The following is a 21,230-nucleotide window of genomic DNA, read 5'->3' as shown; positions in this document are numbered from 1 at the left end:
ATTTAATAAGATTTCCACAGAAAATGTGGTGGATTTGAGCCGACGAAAACTAGACAGATCAGAGCATGTGTAAAAAAAAGCAAAGTGTAGGGAAAGTGGAAAATGTAGGGAAACCTTAGTAAATGCAGTGGAAAATAAATTGTAGGGAATTAAAACCCACAAAGAAACCTACACTCAACTCTTCGTAAATAAGGGCCATTGAGTTTTATATATATATATATATATATATATATATATATATAATATAGATTTATGTGGTAAATTTGAGTAGCCGTATTAGTCCAGTGAGTGGGGATTTGCTTTGGACTTGATAAAGGGAGGAATACCGAAAACTTGTTTCTACAAAATTCTGTTAGTCCAAAATAAAAAAGGTATTACAAGATACTGCAACATTTTTTGATTTGCATCTAGATTTATTTAAAAATACTAGCACAAAAATTCTTTTAAAATACCTATATCACCAGAGTATAAAAATTGATGTGTGACACAGGGCTAAATAGTGTATACTTCAATGGTGATTATAACGTGCACTGTATTGCACAACCCTATCGGCCTCTTCTAATGTCTTAGCAAATTGGTAGCTGCAGTCCACCAGCCTGCTTAAGGTACTCTGTTGACACTAGACTTTAAAATAATAACACACCCAGCCCCCCTGACATATTTTGCTCAGCCGAGCATTTTCAGAGGTTTGGGCTAATGGCTGTCAAAAAGCTGACTGCTTTGGTTTATATGTGCTCTGTTTGTTACATCATCCACAATGGGAATGCCACAGAACATCCAGTCATGTCCTTCAATGGATACATCATATACTAAGTCATGTACCAAGTCCTTAGAAGTGGTCTAATTTTGCTCCGGGGTCCTTCTTCTTTTCTGGCTTGGACCAATCTTTTCCCATCCATTCTGATAGTAAACAATGAAATGGCAACATTCTAGGTTGAGCAGGAGAAAGAAAAATACTGTTTATCTTTCTGGATTTGTGGAAAACATCTTTTATTGACAACTAACACCAGTTTAGGAATTTTAGCTTTCTGAAGGTCCCACAGATTATCTGCCCCTTCTCTGTTTGAGTAATCTGATGTGTCATAATCCAACATCTCCTGTATGCTGGAAGGTTCAAGATATATATGTCTGGACCTCTTATGGTCTTTTTTGGAGGTAAATGAGGCCCTCATTTGAACCAGGATAGGAAAGTTTTTGGGTTATGCAGCAAGCACTCTTCACATAATCTGTGCTCCCATATCTCTGCTAACGGCATCTGATACTGTGCACACACACTGAGGTTTGCCATGTTGTGTGGTCTGAAGGCCCTGCTGCCAATGACTGAATGCAGTCCCAGACCAGTTTTGCAGCAAATTTCAAATGCCACTAGAAATTTTGGGGAATCCTGCACATGAGTAGAACTCCAGACAACTAAGTTACCTTTGCACATGTATAACACCAACGCCAGACTCCCGGGGCCATCTTGAATTCCTCTCCTGTGTCTCAGTAATGCCCTTCAGCATAGAGGATTGTCCCATGGCCATCCAGCACAGGGGGCACAAGCATACCTTTGGGAATCTCGGGAGGTAGAGGAAAGAATGGAACTCTGCTAGACAGGATGGTACAGCTAGTAATGAGGGGTACACCTTATATAGAAGGACAGATACTTGTCTTCTAACTTCTGTCTTCTGCCCTAAAAAAAATGTAATTACGAGTCTTGTAAGTTTCCGAAGGATTCTTAGAAGAGACAAGCTGGAAGGGAATGGAAGGAACCAAAAAGGATCTGAAGGAGACCAGGGGTAAGTATAGCTTTTTTCTATTATTCTTTGGTCCCAGCAATATATTAATTTTCTAAAAACACTGGAATACCCCTTTATTTATACGGTAGCATAGATTTACATATAGAACATTAAATATTTAATTCTGCCTTCATTAGTAGATAGAGTAATGGGAAAAAAAGTATTTTCTCCAAATTTTCTCTGAATTCTTAAATTTTTCCTAATTTGTTACTTTTGAATATTTGATATCATCCACCATTTTTAATATAAGATAAAGAAAAACAACATGCAGCCTGTATATGATCATTCCATTTATTAAAGACAAAGATGTATTCAAAACCCATATCACCAACATAATGAAGTAATTGCCCCCTAAACCTCATAACTGGTTGTGCCACCTTTTTCCAGTAACAACTGCAATTAAACGTTTGCGACAACTTACAATGAGTCTTTGATGGTAAACAGTCTTGGCTCTCTCTTTAAGTACATTAAAGTGTTTTTCTGCATCAACTGCCGAAATTCTATCACACTATATTCTACAGCTACTTTGCGTAGTCCAGAAGTCAATGTCTTCTGAGTAACTCTATGAGAGGATGATGTGCAGGAGCAGTTAAAGGTTAGACCTATGTCAGGTGGTGTTCTGTATTTTATATATAGCTCAAATTTTATCTGAACTGGTCTAACAGAATAATAATCTAATCATTCTAATTAATCCAATGTGGGTGTTTCCAAGCACTGAATTACTTTTAGAAAATGTCTCATTATTCAAGATATAGCTTTACCTACTGCATAGTAACTGTCTAACTTGGTACCCTGTGTATGAAATAAAAACCAAGCTCACTATAACAGTTTAAAAAAAAATAAAAGAATAAAAAAAGTGCTGATCTCTAAATCTGAAGTGTGTGTACCTTCATTTAAAGAGAAAAGATGAAAAGAACACAATCTTACTAACATATATTTTTCTACTCTGCATAGTAAACATAGGGAATAAAGTCTGCTACGGTATATTACACATGTCCTAAGTTACTTTCTCTGGGTAAATGTAAATTTTATACCTATGTTAAAAGATAATCAGGCATAACTATATTATGCCAAAAAAGTATTAATCACAAATTTTTATATTGGATACTAATTGAAGAATGGCTAAACAAAAGTTAATATTCTAGAGGTAAAGTTTGCATACTTATGGTGAAGTGATAAAACAGTACATTTTCTTTAATTTCTTATGGGAGTCATATTTCCCTGAAGGTGTGAAGACAAAGCATGGCCAAAAATAAAATAAATGACCACTGTAGTTCTTTAATACTGTGTATTGCCCTCTTTAGCATCAATGACAGTCCTCTATAATAGTTGCCTATGAGGTCCCAAATTCTAGAAATGTGTATGACAAAAAAGAAAATGGTTCTGTTTGCTTAATTTCGTTAAGTGCACTTTTTTGTTCCATTGTTTTTCAACTTTATCCTTTTTTCCAAATTTTTCTACATTAACATTACAGAAAACTGTCATTAAGTGATGTTTAGCTTGTTTTTGTTATGCACCTTTTTTGTTCTGTTATTTTCATTGTTTACCTTTTTAGTTATTCTAAACTATACTTTATTCTGGTGTGAAATTATCATTTCAATCCAATATGGCATTCGTAACTGCATTCTTTTGTTAAAATGACAATGGGAGAGATTTGTCAAAACTTGTGCAGAAGAAAAGGGGAGCAGTTGGCCATAGCAACCAATCAGATATCTTCTTTCATTGTAAAAGCTGCTCCGCCACCTACTAAAACAAAACTACACCCTCCCAGTCAGCAGTCTGATCGACAGAAACACAAAAGGAGTTAGCTGATTGACCAGAGAAGATACATATGACTAGGGCTGCAACTACAATTTTTTTTTTAATTGATTCATCGGATAAAAAAAATGCGGGATTAGGGTTAACAGGGGGGCAAGAGAGAGGGGACAGCACATGAAGGGTTTATAGGGGAGAAAGGGGACAGCACCTGAAGGTACGGTGTCCATTTTAGGACATTGTCAGTCCTCAGCCGTTCCTCTGTCCTCCATCAGGCAAAACAGTGTCCAACCTCCTCCCTCGGACCAATCTTCGTCAAGCGCCAGCTGCAACTACGTCCTCCCTCCTTTGTCATCCTAAAGTCTCCCATCCAAAACTCTGTCATCCTAAAGTCTCTCATCTAAAACTACGTCATCCTAAAGTCTCTCATCAAAACTCAGTCATCTTAAAGTTAAAACTCAGTCATCCAAAACTCCATCATCCCTCAGACAAAAAACCTTCCTGCCGTGTAGCAGAGCCGAGTCAGTGTCAGCTGTCTGCTATACGGGTTCTGCTGTACATGCTACTCAATGTCGGCACTGCTATGCTTCAGGAAGTTGGGTCTGAGGGAGAATCGTCTGAGGCATGACAGCGTTTTGGATGAGGGACTTTCGGATGAGGGAGTTGTGGCTGAAGGATGACAGCAATTGGTGTGAGGGAGGAGGTGGGACCCCGTTCGCCTGACAAAGGACGGAGTTGTGGCTGATGACTGACGGCGATTGGTCTGAGGGAGGAGGCGAGATGCTGTTTAGCCTGACGGAGGACGGAGTTGCGGCTGACAACTGACGGCGATTGGTTTGAGGGAGGAGGCAGGACGCTGTTTTGCCTGAAGGAGGACGGAGTTGCGGCTGACGACTGATGGCGATTGGTCGGAGGGAGGAGGCGGGACACAGTTTTAACTGCCGGAGGACGGAGTTGCAGCTGACAACTGATGGCGATTGGTCCGAGGGAGGAGGCGGTATGCTGTTATGCCTGCCGGAGGACGTAGTTGTGGCTGACGACTGATGGCAATTGGTCCGAGGGAGGAGGTGGGATGCTGTTTTTCCTTACGGAGGACGGAGGTACGGCTGACGATGTCCTAAAATGGACACCGTATGAAGGGTTAACCTATGAGCCAGAGCCTCACCGCAGGGGAAAAGGAGCAGTACATAGTTAACGACCAAGGACCTATATTTACGTCCTTGGCAGGCTCCCACGATATAACGCGAGGTCACGCGGTGACCCCGGGTCATATCGGGTCTGTCCCGGCATGAATCTGATGCCGGTAACCAGGGCTAATAGCGCGCGGTAGCAATCGCGGTGCCGCGCGCTATTAACCCTTTAGACGTGGCGTTCAAAGTTGAGCACCGCGTCTAAACCGAAAGTGAAAGCTGCCCGGCTTCTCAGCGGGGCTGATCGGGACTACCGCAATGAAAATGTGGTGTCCCGATCAGCTGGGAGACGAGCGGAGGTCTTCTTACCTGCCTCCGGCGTGTCCCCTCGGCGATTGATTGCTCCAAGCCTGAGATTCAGGCTTGAGCAATCGACCGCCGATAACACTGATCATTGCAAAGCTATGGCTTTGCAGTGAACAGTGCTGGCAATCAGTGTGTGCAGTGTTATAGGTCCCTATGGGAGCTATAACACTGCAAAAAAAAAGTGTAAAAAAAAAAGTTAATAAATGTGATTTAATCCTTTCCTTAATAAAGGTTCAAATCACACCCCTTTTCCCATAAAAACACCATGTAAATAAAAATAAATATAAACATGGGGTATTGCCGCGTGTGTAAATGTCCGAACTATAAAAATATATAATTAATTAAACTGCACAGTCAATGGTGTACACGCGAAAAAAATCCAAAGTCCAAAATAATGTATTTTTGGTCGCCTTTACATCATGAAAAAATTAATATAAAGCGATCAAAAAGTTCGATCAATACAAAAATGGTACCGCTAAAAACTTAAGATCACGATGCAAAAAAATGAGCCCTTATACTGCCCCATAGGCAGAAAAATAAAAAAGTTATAGGGGTCAGAAGATGACAATTTTAAACGTATACATTTTTCTGCATGTAGTTATGATTTTTTACAGAAGTACAACAAAATCAAACCTATATAAGTAGGGTATCATTTTAATCGTATGGACCTACAGAATAAAGATAAGGTGTAAGTTTTACCAAAAAATATACTGCGTAGAAACGGAAGCCCCCAAAAGTTACAAAATGGCGTTTTTTCTTCAATTTCGTCGCACAATGATTTTTTTCCCGTTTTGCTGTAGATTTTTGGGTAAAATGACTGATGTCACTGCAAAGTAGAATTGGTGGCGCAAAAAATAAGCTATAATATGGATTTTTAGGTGCAAAATTTAAAGGGTTATGATTTTTAAAAGGTGAGGAGGAAAAAACGAAAGTGCAAAAACCGAGAAAACCGTGGTCCTCAAGGGGATAATGATTGAGTCCTCCTACCTGCACCAGAAAGATCTGTCACTGCAGGGAGGACGAAGCTTCTGGCCAGACTAAGGGGGCTCCCACAATATCAGGACCGTAGGCGCCGAGGACCAGGAGGTGGAGGCGACTCTAGACAGCACTCCAGGTCGTGGTCTCACTGCTGGAGCTAGCCTGCAGGCCAGAAGCATCTTCGAGGAGGCACCGGAGGGTAAGTGGAGGCAGAGAGGAACATGTAGGGGCAGGGAAAGTAGTAACTAGTTAGGTTTTTCCTGTTTTTAGGCCATGTCCCTAACAGAGGCCATGCCCCCTAATACCAATTATTCAATAATGGAAATCGTTATTGACAATTCCCTTTAAGGATTTTCATTGATAAAATTGATTAATCCTTAACGTTCTACACGTGTCAATAACGCTGCCCATCCGAAAAACTATGTGATTAAATTTGAATGCATTTTCATTACGTTCAGCAGAAATTTAACGAAAATGTTATAATGCATTAATTATTAGACAGTTTTCGTTTTCATTTTATTTTTCTGCATCATTTAGTTTGTCATTTCCTTTTCTTATCTTGTCTATTTGGATTATATGTTTTTTCAGAATATATGACTTTGTTTTTTTCATACTTTTGGATGAATCTTCTGGTCTTGCAAAGTTTTTGATTTTCTTGTATGAACTGCATGTTTGAGATGGCTCGATGATACTAAGATCAGGAGACCAAAGGGGGGGGGGGGGTTACTGTGGAGTGCTGGCCGTGAGCACTCTCTTGTCATGCCCCTGTTGCTGGTGGGGCTGGGATTCGTATCGCGGGACGCGCCTGCATACGAATCCCAGCCAGTCACTCACCTCCCTTGTCTTCCGTGCCACGCCTCCTAGGATAAACGCGCGCCGGAGCTCTTACACTTAAAGAGTCAGTACTCATTTAGATAAGTGTTTACACCTGCACCCTGTCTTTAAGTATCAGCTTCCCCCTTTGTTCCTGGCCTGATCTTTGTTGCCTTGTGCCCTAGTGAAAGCATACTGTGTTCCTATGTTCCTGATATCGTGTTCCTGATCCTTGTTCCATTACTTGACCCTGTGCCTGTGCCACCTGCCCTGACCTACTGCTACCTTGACCTCATCTTGTCAGTTTCCTTTTGTGCCACGCCACATCCCAGCAACCTGTGTGGACAAGTCATGCGAGGGGTAGCGATCTGGGTGCCATCTGCTGCAGCAAGGCCATCCCACTTTGCGGCAGGCTCTGGTGAAAACCAGCGGCACCTTAGACTCCACTCCCTGGCACGGCTCATGTCATTATCCACACAGGCCCAGAGGATCCACCACCTGCCGTGACCCATTACACAGCTAGTTCACTTGCACTAAACTCAATATACTGGGTTAAAGTTTGGGTGAATAGCTGTAAAAAGAGGGCTTACTTACATATGTATGTAAAGTACTTCCTGAGTTCTGCTTGTTACTAATTTCCTGTGTGCAATGGAAGGAGCAGGGGAGTTGGCAACTGGCTTCCCACCTCCATTGCGCAAAGGAGTGCAATGGCAATGATATTGGTAACAGGCAGAACTCATGAGATACTTTACTTACATATGTAAATATCCCATCTTTTTACAGCTATATACCCCCACTATAACCCAATTTCTCTTCAACCCCTTAAGGACCAGGCCAATATTCATTGTTGTACCTTAGTTTTTTCCTCCTCTTCCTTTAATAGCCATAACATAGCATAACATTTTCATCCACACACCCATATAAGGGCTTATTTTTTGTGAGACCAATTATACTTTTAACAATGTCTTTGTTAATTTTTCCATAACATATGTTACAAAACAGAAAAAAAATTATTTGTGATTTGTCAATTATTTGACATTTTAACTTTTGATATGGAAGGTTAAAGTATGTGGGTTAAACCTTTATTGCATTTTTTTTACTTTGTTGGTCCCTTTAGGAGATTTTTAGGGTGCGTTCCCACCTGGCATATAGGCAGCGTATTTCACACTGCGCAAAATTTGCGGCAGCAGCGGGAAATGCGCTGCGTATTCCTCACTCACTATACACACAGGGCTTTCCGGCGGCAGCCCTATGTGTGCAGTGAGTTTTGGAGGCAGAGCCGCACGTCACAGTCACGCCGGCACACGGCCCCGCCTCCAAAACTCACTACATGCATAGGGCTGCCGCAGGAAAGCCCTGTGTGTATAGTGAGCGAGGGATATGCAGTGTATTTCCTGCTGCTGCCGAAAATTTAGCTGCGTATATGCCAGGTGGTAACGCACCCTTAGGAGGAATAGAACTGATTGATATATGTGCTTTGGGCTTAATTGATAGAGCCTGCTAAAGAGAGGCTCTATCAACCCCAGAGCCATGGATGGGCAGGATGGAGAAATAAGCCCTCCAGCTACCTCTGCAGTGGATCGCTGAACAACTCTGTACTAATAATTAAAATTGATATTAAAATATGATTACTATCAGTGTTGAATGAACCAAACATGTAGAACCTGGGTTTGGTCAGAACTTTAGAGACTGTTCACTTTGGTGGAAGGGCAAACTTTGTCTGAACATACTTACATACAGTAAGGATGCTTACATGATTTTCGTGAATCCCCAGCTCACTGTAACATATTCCCCGGGTCAGGCATACTGTTTCTCACCCAGGTAGTATTTTTCCAGCAGTACACAGCAAGTCAGTACTGCTGTACACAGCTCTTGGTTTGCTGCCAAATGCTAACTGCCTTGCAGTTTCCCACCAAGAACAGAGATTTTTACTGACTCTGCACCAGAAATGTTCTGCTTTTGGCAAGGAGGTGGCAGTTTGCATATAAGACAGTGTAGAATGGAGAGGTAAGTATGATTTTTATCCTGTTCCTATTTTAAATAAAAGAAAAAATATATATATATATGTACACTATATATCCCAATTTTAGATCACAATTATAGATCACAATTTTTATTTTCTTAACGTAACTTAAAGGGTTAATTAAGAGGTGAATTGTGGAGTTATTCCAATAAAGTTTTTTTTTTTTTTTCCTTTTGAGTTTCTTTTTTACTACTTTTTTTTTTTTTTTTTAACCTAGCAATCACCTGGGGGAGTCCTTGACATGGACAGAGGTGTCAGCAGAGAGCACTGTGGTCAGACAGAAAAGAAATTCAAAAAGAAAATAACTTCCTTTGCAGTATACAGCAGCTGATAAGTACTGGAAGGATTAAGATTTTTGAATAGAAGTAATTTACAAATCTGTTTAACCCCTTAAGGACTCAGCCCATTTTGGCCTTAAGGACTCAGACAATTTAATTTTTACATTTTCATTTTTTCCTCCTCGCCTTCTAAAAATCATAACTCTTTTATATTTTCATCCACAGACTAGTATGAGGGCTTGTTTTTTGCGCGACCAGTTTTCCTTTGTAATGACATCACTCATTATATCATAAAATGTATGGCGCAACCAAAAAACACTATTTTTGTGGGGAAATTAAAACGAAAAACGCAATTTTGCTAATTTTGGAAGGTTTCGTTTTCACGCCGTACAATTTATGGTAAAAATGACGTGTGTTCTTTATTCTGAGGGTCAATACGATTAAAATGATACCCATTATTACGTACTTTTATATTATTGTTGCGGTTAAAAAAAATCACAAACTTTTTAACCAAATTAGTACGTTTATAATCCCTTTATTTTGATGACCTATAACTTTTTTTTTTTTCCGTATAAGCGGCGGTATGGGGGCTCATTTTTTGCGCCATGATCTGTACTTTTTTTTGATACCACATTTGCATATAAAAAACTTTTAATACATTTTAAAAATTTTTTTTTTTAATAAAATGTATTAAAAAAGTAGGAATTTTGGACTTTTAAATTTTTTTTTCGTTCACGCCGTTCACCGTACGGGATCATTAACATTTTATTTTAATAGTTCGGACATTTACGCACGCGGCGATACCAAATATGTCTATAAAAAATGTTTTTTACGCTTTTTGGGGGTAAAATAGGAAAAAACGGACGTTTTACTTTTTTATTGGGGGAGGGGATTTTTCACTTTTTTTTAACTTTTACTTTTACATTTTTTTACATTTTTTTTTACACTTGAATAGTCCCCATAGGGGACTATTCATAGCAATACCATGATTGCTAATACTGATCTGTTCTATGTATAGGACATAGAACAGATCAGTAGTATCGGTCATCTCCTGCTCTGGTCTGCTCGATCACAGACCAGAGCAGAAGACGCCGGGAGCCGCACGGAGGAAGGAGAGGGGACCTCCGTGCGGCGTTATGAATGATCGGATCCCCGCAGCAGCGCTGCGGGCAATCCGATCGTTCATTTTAATCGCGAACTGCCGCAGATGCCGGGATCTGTATTGATCCCGGCACCTGAGGGGTTAATGGCGGACGCCCGCGAGATCGCGGGCGTCGGCCATTGCCGGCGGGTCCCTGGCTGCGATTAGCAGCCGGGATCAGCCGCGCATGACACGGGCATCGCTCCGATGCCCGCGGTTATGCTTAGGACGTAAATGTACGTCCTGGTGCGTTAAGTACCACCTCACCAGGACGTACATTTACGTCCTGCGTCCTTAAGGGGTTAAAGGGGTACTCCACTGGAAAAAAATGTTTTTAAATCAACTGGTGCCAGAAAGTTAAACAGATTTGTAAATGACTTCTATTAAAAAAAATCTCAATCCTTCCAGTACTTATTAGCTGCTGTATGATCCACAATAAGTTCTTTTCTTTCTGAATTTCCTTTCTGTCTGACCACAGTGCTCTCTGCTGACACCTCTGTCCATTTTAGGAACTGTCCAGATTAGGAGCAAAACCCAATTGAAAACCTTTCCTGTTCTCAACAGTTCCTAACATGGACAGAGGTGTAGGCAGAGAGCACTGTGGTCAGACACAAAGGGCATTCAAAAAGAAAAGAACTATCTGATAGTGCTGGAAGGATTAATATTTTTTTAATAAAAGTAATTTACACAGTTGCTTGACTTTCTGGCACCAGTTGATTAAAAATAAAATGTTTTATAGTGGAGTACCCCTTTACCTTTCTGGTACCAGTTGATTTTAAAAAAATTCCACCAGAGTACCCCTTTAAGAATAGGTGCATACTAGATTGATCCAAGAGAGAATATGTATGGGACATTTATTAAAGATAGCTGTCTGCTGAACAAGCATTCGGCTGATATCTATCTCATGTCTATGGCCAGCTTTAGACACATACATCAGACATAACATTAAAATCTGAATAACACTGATTATCCTGTTACAATGTCACCTGTCAAGAGGAGAGATATATTAGGCATCATAATAACATTCAATTCTTGAAGGTGATGTATTGAAGATAAGAGAAATGGGCAAGTATAAGGATCTAAATCACCATGACAAGAGGTAAATTGTGACAGATAAATGACTGGTTCAAAACATTAAAAACATATTGAAGCCTTGTGGCTGTTCCCAGTATACAGCTAGCACCATTTTAAAAGTGGTAATACTCTTTGGAATCTGGGACTCTGTCTGGTTTGCATGAGGATATTTGGTTTAAATGTATACATTTTAAAGTTATTAGACTATCCTGATCACTGTGCACTGGCATACCCAGCATCCCTGCCTCCATGCTGGGTTCCGCCTTCTTTGCACAAAGCTGACCAGTCAAGCAGGGACCATTAACATATAAGCATATATAATGCTGGCTAATAACGGGTCTATCTCTGCAACGGACCATGGATCGGTGTAAGTTATACCTTATTTTAATCCATCTCATCCACACTATAACCCTGTATTGGGTTTATTGCAGGTAAACCTACTGTCAGGTAGGGTTGCTAAAAATGTTAAATGTTAAAAAGTTCATGCTGGCTTTTATATAAAGGTGTCAGAACTAAATCTTAGTTTGCTACTCATGCTGCTGCATACCCCCAGACCAGTCAGAGTGCCTATGCTGACCCCTAATCACCACTGAAAGCTCTTACCATGGGCATGTAAGCATCAGAATTTAACCATATAGCAATGGAAGATGGATACCTCGTGAAATAAATCACTTTTTGTTGTACATGATGTGGATGGTCACTGTTGGCGTCAGAATGCTCTATTGAGAGAAGGCAGACTGGAGGAGGCAATGAGATGCTCCAAGCACTATTTTGCTACGGAATCCATGGTACCCTGACATATAGCACCTACCTAAGCTTTGTTGCAAACCAACTATACATCTTTTCTAATGACATCCCCTAATGACACCCTGGAGTCCATCATTTCTTAATATTTCAGAGCTTTTTGTACAAGGGGGACAAACTAATATTAGGAAAGTTGTTATAAAAAATGTATATATATATATATATATATATATATATATATATATATATATATATACATACAGTTTGTGTTATAGTTTTAGTTGTAGTTGATTGACACATTTTTAAGATCCTCACAGAAGGTGAATACCAATGCTATTTTGACCCATAAAATAAGTGACCAAAGGTGATGTGAGTGAACCATAAGTGCACCATTTTCCATCAACATTGCCATTCTCACCTGACTTGTATTCACTTGTATTCAAGGTCTGATGGCTTGTTACTTTTTCCAAGTGTCTGTACAGTACTGCCATGCTACTTTAAAGTCAATCAAATACCATGCCATTTACAAACAATATGATCGAGGTCAGCTAGTACTAAAGAATGTGATTGTCCTGTCCATGGCCTACCTAAGAACGCTTGTTGAAGGGGAAAATAGATGATGATAGAACACATGCATTACTGATGTCTAAGGTGAGCTTGCTTCTGACTTGGCCGAGGCAATTGTTCAAGTCCATTTCATTTCATTTCTGAGAAAACACATGACCTCTGTAATGATGACAAGGTCAATGAGAATCACAGACATCTGCCTAAGTGCCAATCATAGATGTTCAACATTAAGGGCACAACTACAAATAAGCAGACCGTTTTATGGATGGGTCAATAACAGATGAGAGCACGGTGAACATGACAGAACTGTACAATCATTTTATAAACCCTGTACTGTAAATCTATCACATAACTTTGCGCTGAAAAGGATTGCTTGAAGCTGAATGCATATGCATGGTAAATAGTAATAGATGTTGCAGTAAACTTAATGTCAGGGAACTAATACTGATCTCCTATTTGAAAGAATAAGTATAAAATTCAAATTTCCAGCTAAACCCAGTTAAAGGGTTATGAGATTGGAAATGGAACCTTAATCTGCTGCTAAAATATTAAATATGATTATGAAAAATGTAGAATCCATATGTAAAGCAACTGCACAAATACTGATGCATAGTAATAAAATTAATTAATAACACAGAAAGGTTATGGAATAATGCAGAAAATGAATGATAGGCAAATAGATCACTAGTATATTCTTTACATTGTCAAAATTTCCATGAAACTGTTTCCTAATCTGATTGATCAAATCTTATTTCTTCAAGGTCTGTGCATGCAGGCGCCGACAGAAAACATTTTGGTTCACATCCTTAAACCAGGTCCTAACAGGGACTACTGTTCAGTGTGATCACAGAGCTGTTGCCTTTGCTACAATGTATCTGTATAAACAAAAGAAGAGCTGCTGCTTCTGATAAGGTCAGGGAGGAGAAAAATGTGTGCTACAAAAACTGCTATTTATTTAGAGCCTTTTTTTTTCCAAGAAGTCACTCTATCACATTTATTTATCAGATATCTACTGGAGTCATTTATAATAGTAAAATTCAGATTGTGCAGAATCTTGTGGGTACAACACATCAGACCACTGGGAATGCCCTCCATCTATATGGAGAACAATTGGAACTGTCAGCATTTTTATGACCTCTGCTAACATCAATGTTTTGTAAAGCTTTGGAGGGATTTCCAGAAGAGATAAGCTTTATCAGCAATACAAATTAGTTACTGGCATCATGTTTCCTAAGCAGAACAAAGAGGATTAACCCTCACAAAGCAGAAAGTGACAGTAAATAAAAAAAAATCTCAACCTGCTCTCGTTGAAAGTTTCTGATTTGTACACTTTTATCTTCTAATAGTTTCTAATGCTTATTTCACATGGTTTTTTGACCACTTAGTTCCTTGTTTGTATAAATCAATTCCAATTTAGTCTATAAGAAAGTAGTGTCATTTAGCATCATATGCGGTGTTCAAATTGTTACCTTTCTGACATGTATTTTGTAAAATGAAAAGATGTTTTGGGTTCAAGTAACTAATTATTACTCTGTATAGACAATGGCCTAGAATTATTTTTCTCATCATATCAGTTTAGTGTTGGATTTGCCACACAATTTTGGTGCACTTTTTTTGTTGTGACACTGAACAATATTACAAATTGCAATTTCAACCTGATAATGTAGTTGTATCCATAAGTTACAGCTACAGAAATTTTTTATTTTTTTGGCCAAAAATATTAAATTGGTCAGAAAAAAATCCACCAGAATAGTGTAGAGAAATTACTGTTGGATTTTTGTATCATATTTTGTATTTTTATAATGGTTTGATTAAACCTAATTGGGGGCAGTGCACCATTTTTTATCGGTGTGCCACAATTTTACTAAAGCATGGACCAAATTAGTAAATCTGTAAAAAAAAAATACCCAATCAAATAGAATCCAAATATGAGAAAACAATCTACAACAATAGTTAATCTAGGTCAATGTTTGGGTGATAGATACATAACAGTAAATCCATGTTGTACTATAGTAACAGCAAAGAGAATGAGATTTTAACAAATCCACATTGGGGCAATAAAAGCAGCATAGAATTCGATCAGAAACTGACCTGCGGTATGGATTTTAAATCCACAGCAAATCAATTTGTGTTACAGATATGCTGTGGATTTATTGTAGATTTTCCTCATTGAAGGGGAGATCTAAATCTGAAATAAAGCCAGATTAATGCAGATTGTATAATGCTGCAGATTCATAGAAAAATCAACAACTGTGGATTTTAAATACACAAATTTTTCATGTTATTTCTTGGAAATTACACTAGTAAATACATATCTATCTGCTACATCTACAACCCTCTGCTACAGAAAATGTAAAGAATTTCCTTCTCAAGTGAACAATATTTTAATGTAAAGCAAAGGGAGGATAATAAATGTCATACATGGTGTGAAAGAAAGAAAAAAATATATAATAAGCACATCTGCAAATACAGATAATGTGGTGTTTTTTTTTTTTTTTTGTATAATGTATGGTGCAAAGTAGTATCTTAGCCTGTTAGCCAAAATAAAAAATCTATTTCAATTTAATTTAGCATCAAACAAGATAAAAGTATAAAGACTGATTCCTGTAAAGTGGGTGACTATCCCCATTGATGGCAATGCAATTCCATGAAAAAATTAACAAGTTCATTGTTTTGTGGGATAATGTATGGCACAAAATAGTATTTTGCCCTGTTAACCAAAAGAAAAAACGTATTTGATGTTACATAATTTTGTATCAAACATGATAAAAATATAAGGACTGATTCCATGTGCAGCAGGTGCCACCAGAATTAATCGGCGCTATGACCGTGGGGACACGCACCTCTACATTGACAGCAAGGCAGTTCAAGGAAATGTTCATTCCTTCGACAAAGTCTGGAATTATAATTTATGCGGTAAAAATTTGGCAGTTTGCACAGTGCATCAGAATCCTATTGAAGCCTGAATCTGTGCCCGAAATTCAACAAGTGGTACCTTTATTGACCAGCCATAAAATTTATACTTGCAAGTTTTCGGAACATGCAAATATGATTTTCCTAGTCAGCCAACAATGGTATTGCTTCTGTGATACTTTTGTCTTTTAACATCACATATTTAAACATCACATAGGTTACTAATATAAAACCAGTAAAAAATAAAAGTAAAATCACACACAAAAAAGTGAACCTTAGTTTCCTGGTAAATTAAATGTAGAGCTCTAAACACACTGCAACACAAGCTAAATAGAAAAGATGTGCGTAAGTGTTTTAAATTTAATTTTAACAAGCCCTTGTTAACAATTTCCAAGGGAATGGGCTAAGCGTTGTAAGGCGAAACCTTGTCATGCCGAAAAGTAGCAATTCCCTGGTGAAGACTTCTGAGACACTGAAATTAAAATGTGAGTAAATTAAACACAGACTTGCCGTGCACATTATGTGGCAAATTAGTAGAGAAAAATACAGATAAATGTACATCTTTAGGGTTATCCTAGACCCCATGATGAGACAGGTATTATTGCCCTTTGTACGATTATTTAAGCACGGTAGGAAGGCTCAGTGTTAGCTTATGTCAGAGCTCTGTTATTAGACAACTTTAATTAGGATCTATCCTGCTGCTCCTAACAAGTATTTAATTAACTTCCAGGCAGGGTAATTAGCTTTAGATTGTGGCTGATTTGCAGCCTCACCTTATGTTGACACTTGGCCTACAGTACATCAGCCTCCTCCACTGACAGTGTAATAGATAGGATCTCTGAAAAGCCAAATGTCACGGCTGATTGGTCTAATAAAAAAAAAAGAAGATAAAAGACATAATAATGACTGTCAGGTCATGGTCCAAAAAGGCAGCAAAGGGCACAGATCAGACAGGCTACACAAAAGCCTGTAAACAGGAAAGGAAGGACAGAATAATTAAACATGATATATCCATAATAAATTTGATCTGTGTATGCTTCAAGTCAAGACACTAGAGAGGCATATTAGAAGAAAAATGCATTAGTATTTGAATGCTACTTATCTCCCTGTCTCTCAAAAGTTCAATCCCTTATAGTAGTGCTGCTTTCAGAATATTGGTAAATTGATAAGTAGAAAACTATGTTGAAATATGGGAGTTTTATGGATTTAAAGCATAAAATTGGTTCATTGTAATGTTAGGGCTGCCCTATGACTTTTTGAAAGGCACATGCATCCAAGGGGCTGCTAATACAAAACTTTTGATTCTGCTTGATTCCTGTCATTGGAATGAGCTGGGAAAGATTGTTTAAAAAAATGCACGACCAGAATAAGACAGAAAGACTATATGGCATATATACGGTGTGTTTGTAGTAAATGGGTAATAAACACATTAAAATAATTTAAATTAAAATTTTCCATTCTAATAAGATTGATACATGATTTCATTATGAGTATGGTCACATAGGGTATAATTTGCTAGTGCATTTTATTGTTACACACACTTTTTAGTCTGTAAAAGTCAAAATGTATTTTTGCAGCTGCATTTTTGCTGATTACTGACGAACATGCTGGGTGAACATACCCTTAAAGTGTATCTGTAACATTGGTTAAACAAATGAAACTACTAAGGATGCATGCCCAACCCTTATACGTGCTCTTGATGCCGTCGTTCAGGGTCCATGATCCTTCTCCCTCGTGACATCATGCCAATTTCCTGTTTGATTGACACACATGGCTCGTGCCAGCGGCGAGCTGTGTAAAGATCCTGTGCTTGGGTCTTGCATGTGAATTCAATATGAGCGCATGCATGGGTCTGATTTCTATGCTTTTAGTCTGCCTGTTCCACCCCAGTAGGCATGAAGTTTCCAGATTAGCCTTCCCAGTAAATTTGTAGACCCCAGATTAGCCCACTGCCCCCTCCCCCATACCCGGCAGGGCAGGTAGTCCCTGGGTTAGCCCCACCTTAGGCAGATAGTCCCCAGATTAGCCCCCCCACCCACAGTAGCCAGGTAGTCCCCAGAATAGCCCCCTCTCCCCCAGAAGGAACATAGTCCTCAAATTAGGCACCAGGAAAAATAAAAACAAGAAAAATGTATACTTACCTGCTCTCTTTACTTACAAACCAGAACTGGGTCCAATCCTTCCATCTCTGCTCCAGAGCAGATGGCGATGACAAGTGACATCACTGCTTGCATCAGGCAGAAGTCAAGCTTCAATCTTGGTCTAGGCAACAGCCTGAAATTGTCTTTGACATACACGAAAGTGGTGCTCATTGGCCTTGTGATCCAGGACAAGTGTCCTGGATTTCCAGGCTTGCAAGCAGATTATAAAGTGGGTGGTCTGGACAACTGCCCACATTACAATAATCAATATCATCTGGATTCGGAATGCGGCCATTTGGTCCCTGACTGAGCCCCCCTGGCTGCGGGGTCCCATAGCAGTGGCATACTCTAATAGGGGAGCACTAACAAGGGGCCACTGAAAGGTAACTTGGAACCTCCCCAGGTCAGTGGCACTCAGGGTTGACGCCCCTGGAAATTCTTTATTTATTTATTGGCACTAGGGATTAGGGTCATCTCAAGCCTTTCCCTACTTACTGTGCAGCTTGAGACAACCCATCATAAGTCAGCTGATCGCAAGGGGACCTGGCTGCTTCTTCTCTTGAATGACAAGCCAGCCCCCCTATAATGTGTCCAGTGTGTCTGTACATCCTGCCATGCCACTCAACAATAGATATGCAACACACGTCATCAGGGGGCTGGCTTGTCAGGCAAGACGAGAAGCAGCTAGGCATCTTGTGATTTATGAGGCATTGTCTCCAGCAACACTGCAAGCCAGAAAAGATTTGACACAATCCTGATCCCTAATGCCGATGAATGCAGAATTTCCAAGGGCATCAACAAGAAAAAAAAAAAGCGGACAATCAACCCCTGACTGGTACTACAAGTTAATTTCAAAGTTACATAACTTAGCATCAGGGGCTAATAACTTAAAAATAGTATAAACCTGGAATACCCCTTTAAACTACTTAGATGCCCCAATGGATAAATAGCTAGCTCCAATCCTGTATATTATGTGACAGCAGTGTGTCTGGCATCAGCTTTAGATAGTGCTGGCACCGCTCCTGAGCCTGCATATCATCTCTGCAATGTAACTGTATATCTTAGGGCATAAATGCAATCAAAATCTATCTATCTATTTATTTATTTATTTATTTATATAGTGCCTACAGATTCCGCAGCGCTTACAATCATGGGGTACAAACAAAGACAAGTATCAGACATAAAATTACACAATAACTATTCTATCTATCTATCTATCTATCTATCAGCTATCTTCATATAAAATTATCTCGGTCAATTTTTCTTTTAGACTACACAATAGGCTCAAATGAATTTCCTGTACACAAGAGAGTATAACTAACTACTTACATAAACTTTATACATAGGAAACTATACATATAAGATACTGTATAAATCAAATAGCATGCTCCTAGATAACATTGTGTATGTTTGAATGACATGTTTTAATTTGTTATGCACAAACATTGTGAATGATCTTAATACCAGATGTCATTGTGGTGGCCCAGTATGGGAGGTGTTACCCCGTGCTTCTGCTGTCCTGTCAGACAGCCTCCTTGAGTGTCCCCTGCACTTGTTTCCCCATTGTAAATATGTTGTATAAGTGTTATAAAATGTAATGTTGCTTTAAGAGTTATACAATGTGATATGTCATGTGATTGTTACTCAGGAGGTACCAGTGACCAGAGGATCCCAAGAGTGACCTATGGGCTCCCTGCTAGTCTCCCCCATATAAGCCCTGGGTGGAGCTAGCTTCTTTCTCTTTGAGCTCTGTTCTTGCTTCCTGCTGAGGACAAGTGCAGTCGTGCCTAGTGTGTGTGTCCAGAGTGTTGGAGTCAAGTCCTGCAGCCACCATCAATTCAAGTAAGCTAAAGTCACAGCTTTATGAGTCAAGTCAAGTCAGTCCCTGTCATCTGTCAAGTCAGCGTGGCCTGTACCAAATAGTCCAGTCCTACTAAAAGTCCCAGCAAGCCCTTAAAGTCTCTGCATCACTGGTCACCTCCTTAGGCCCTGAACTGTATAGACTTTACCAACTGTCTACCCTCAGTAAAGCTACCATTGTCCGTAACTTGGTGTCCGAGTCTTTATTGCCCCCGTGCCTAGCCCAGGATCCAGCAGTATACCTTCGGGTGGTTATAGGCTAAACCACACCCTGGCATCATGAATACAAGGGGTTAATGCCATCTGCCCCTAGGGTAACAACATCTGCCCTGTACCTCACACCCCGCCAACACATCATTTTGTAGTAATTCTAATGTAGTTTTTGAAGCTCCCCTCAATGTACTGCACAATATGGTAGCCTTATTCCGTGTCTGTTTGTTCTGTGTCTGTTTGATAACAGAATGTAACATGTTATTAATGTAAAACATTTTAATAGTTTTTTTTATAAAACAATTGAACCCAAAACTGAAACCAAATTACAGTCCATTGCAATGTAATAATAATAATAATAATAATAATAATAATAATAATACTAAAACATACACCTTGCTAAGATCCTAGCATATAAGTGAAACATATCTAAAAAAAACAACATTATTCATGCATTGGATATGTGTTTGAGCGTATAGGAAAGTGAAGCAGACTTTATTTTCTGACACAGAGGGACATTACATAGAAAGTGTACTGTATTTATATATATATATATATATATATATATATATATATATATATATATGTTATTTTTACCATGGGACCCTATGGACAATGGATGCTACTGTACCGTACGCCTAATCTATACTTTGGATCCTTCTGTGGGGGTAAGCATTGGTAAATCTTCCCGATATATATACCACTAATGAACCGTTGTATGCAGTCTAATTTACACACAGTGTCTATTTATTAGCCATATGCAAAGTCAACTTATGGCAGTATGTTGACGGTAATGAATGTATACATGCCATATAGCATGCAAATAGCTATACATCACAATGAAATGATTCAAACCAATAAAGACAATGCACATATAAAACAGTTTATCTTACATACCTTGCATGCATTATATATTTCATATAATCTAAGTATCTTTTTACATGCATATTTAGCATTTATTTACTATTGCAATTTTTGTTTCTCCTAGCTGTGGTCTGATCAGTAAATACAATCTATAAACTGCAGTATTGGTTCAATTCTGTGCAATGTAATGTTTCGGCCTTCTCTTAAGTAAAAATATGTAAATTATCAATTGTTAACAGCTAAACAAATATAAGTTGTATGTTACCTTTTTGTATATCTTTTCCAGAAATCCAAACCTTCAAGTATGATCTGGCACAACAGAACAGAAAATTGTCATTTCTATACAGACAAGAAGTCAGACTGATAACAAGTCTGTGGTTAACCTCATAAGTACTGAAGAACTTTGTTTAGAACTAGTCAAAAAAGTATGAAGTCTTAATACTCTTCAGATCAGAACCCTGCAATTTGCTGTCAGAAAGACATCTAACGTACATGGTATTAACACTCAAAAAGTGTCAGCTAAGAAGATTGTTTGACAAGTTGTTTCACTCTCATAGCTATATAGTTTTCATCTTCTTGACATATGATGCTTCAA

At 38.9% G+C, this 21,230-nt stretch overlaps 1 long non-coding RNA gene across 1 annotated transcript; it reads right to left on the bottom strand.

Moving 5' to 3' along the window:
* Window positions 1–15,846: 15,846 nt before the first annotated feature.
* LOC130355535 (uncharacterized) lies at window positions 15,847–20,945 on the bottom strand. The gene is made up of 3 exons (XR_008888567.1): window positions 20,901–20,945; window positions 16,334–16,428; window positions 15,847–16,032 (listed from the first exon to the last, which is right to left on the bottom strand). It is a non-coding gene; the product is annotated as an uncharacterized LOC130355535 (long non-coding RNA).
* Window positions 20,946–21,230: the final 285 nt, after the last annotated feature.

This window comes from Hyla sarda, chromosome 2 (genome assembly GCF_029499605.1).
Source record: "Hyla sarda isolate aHylSar1 chromosome 2, aHylSar1.hap1, whole genome shotgun sequence".
Lineage (NCBI taxonomy): Eukaryota > Metazoa > Chordata > Amphibia > Anura > Hylidae > Hyla > Hyla sarda.
This window is presented reverse-complemented; position numbering and strand designations above follow the sequence as displayed.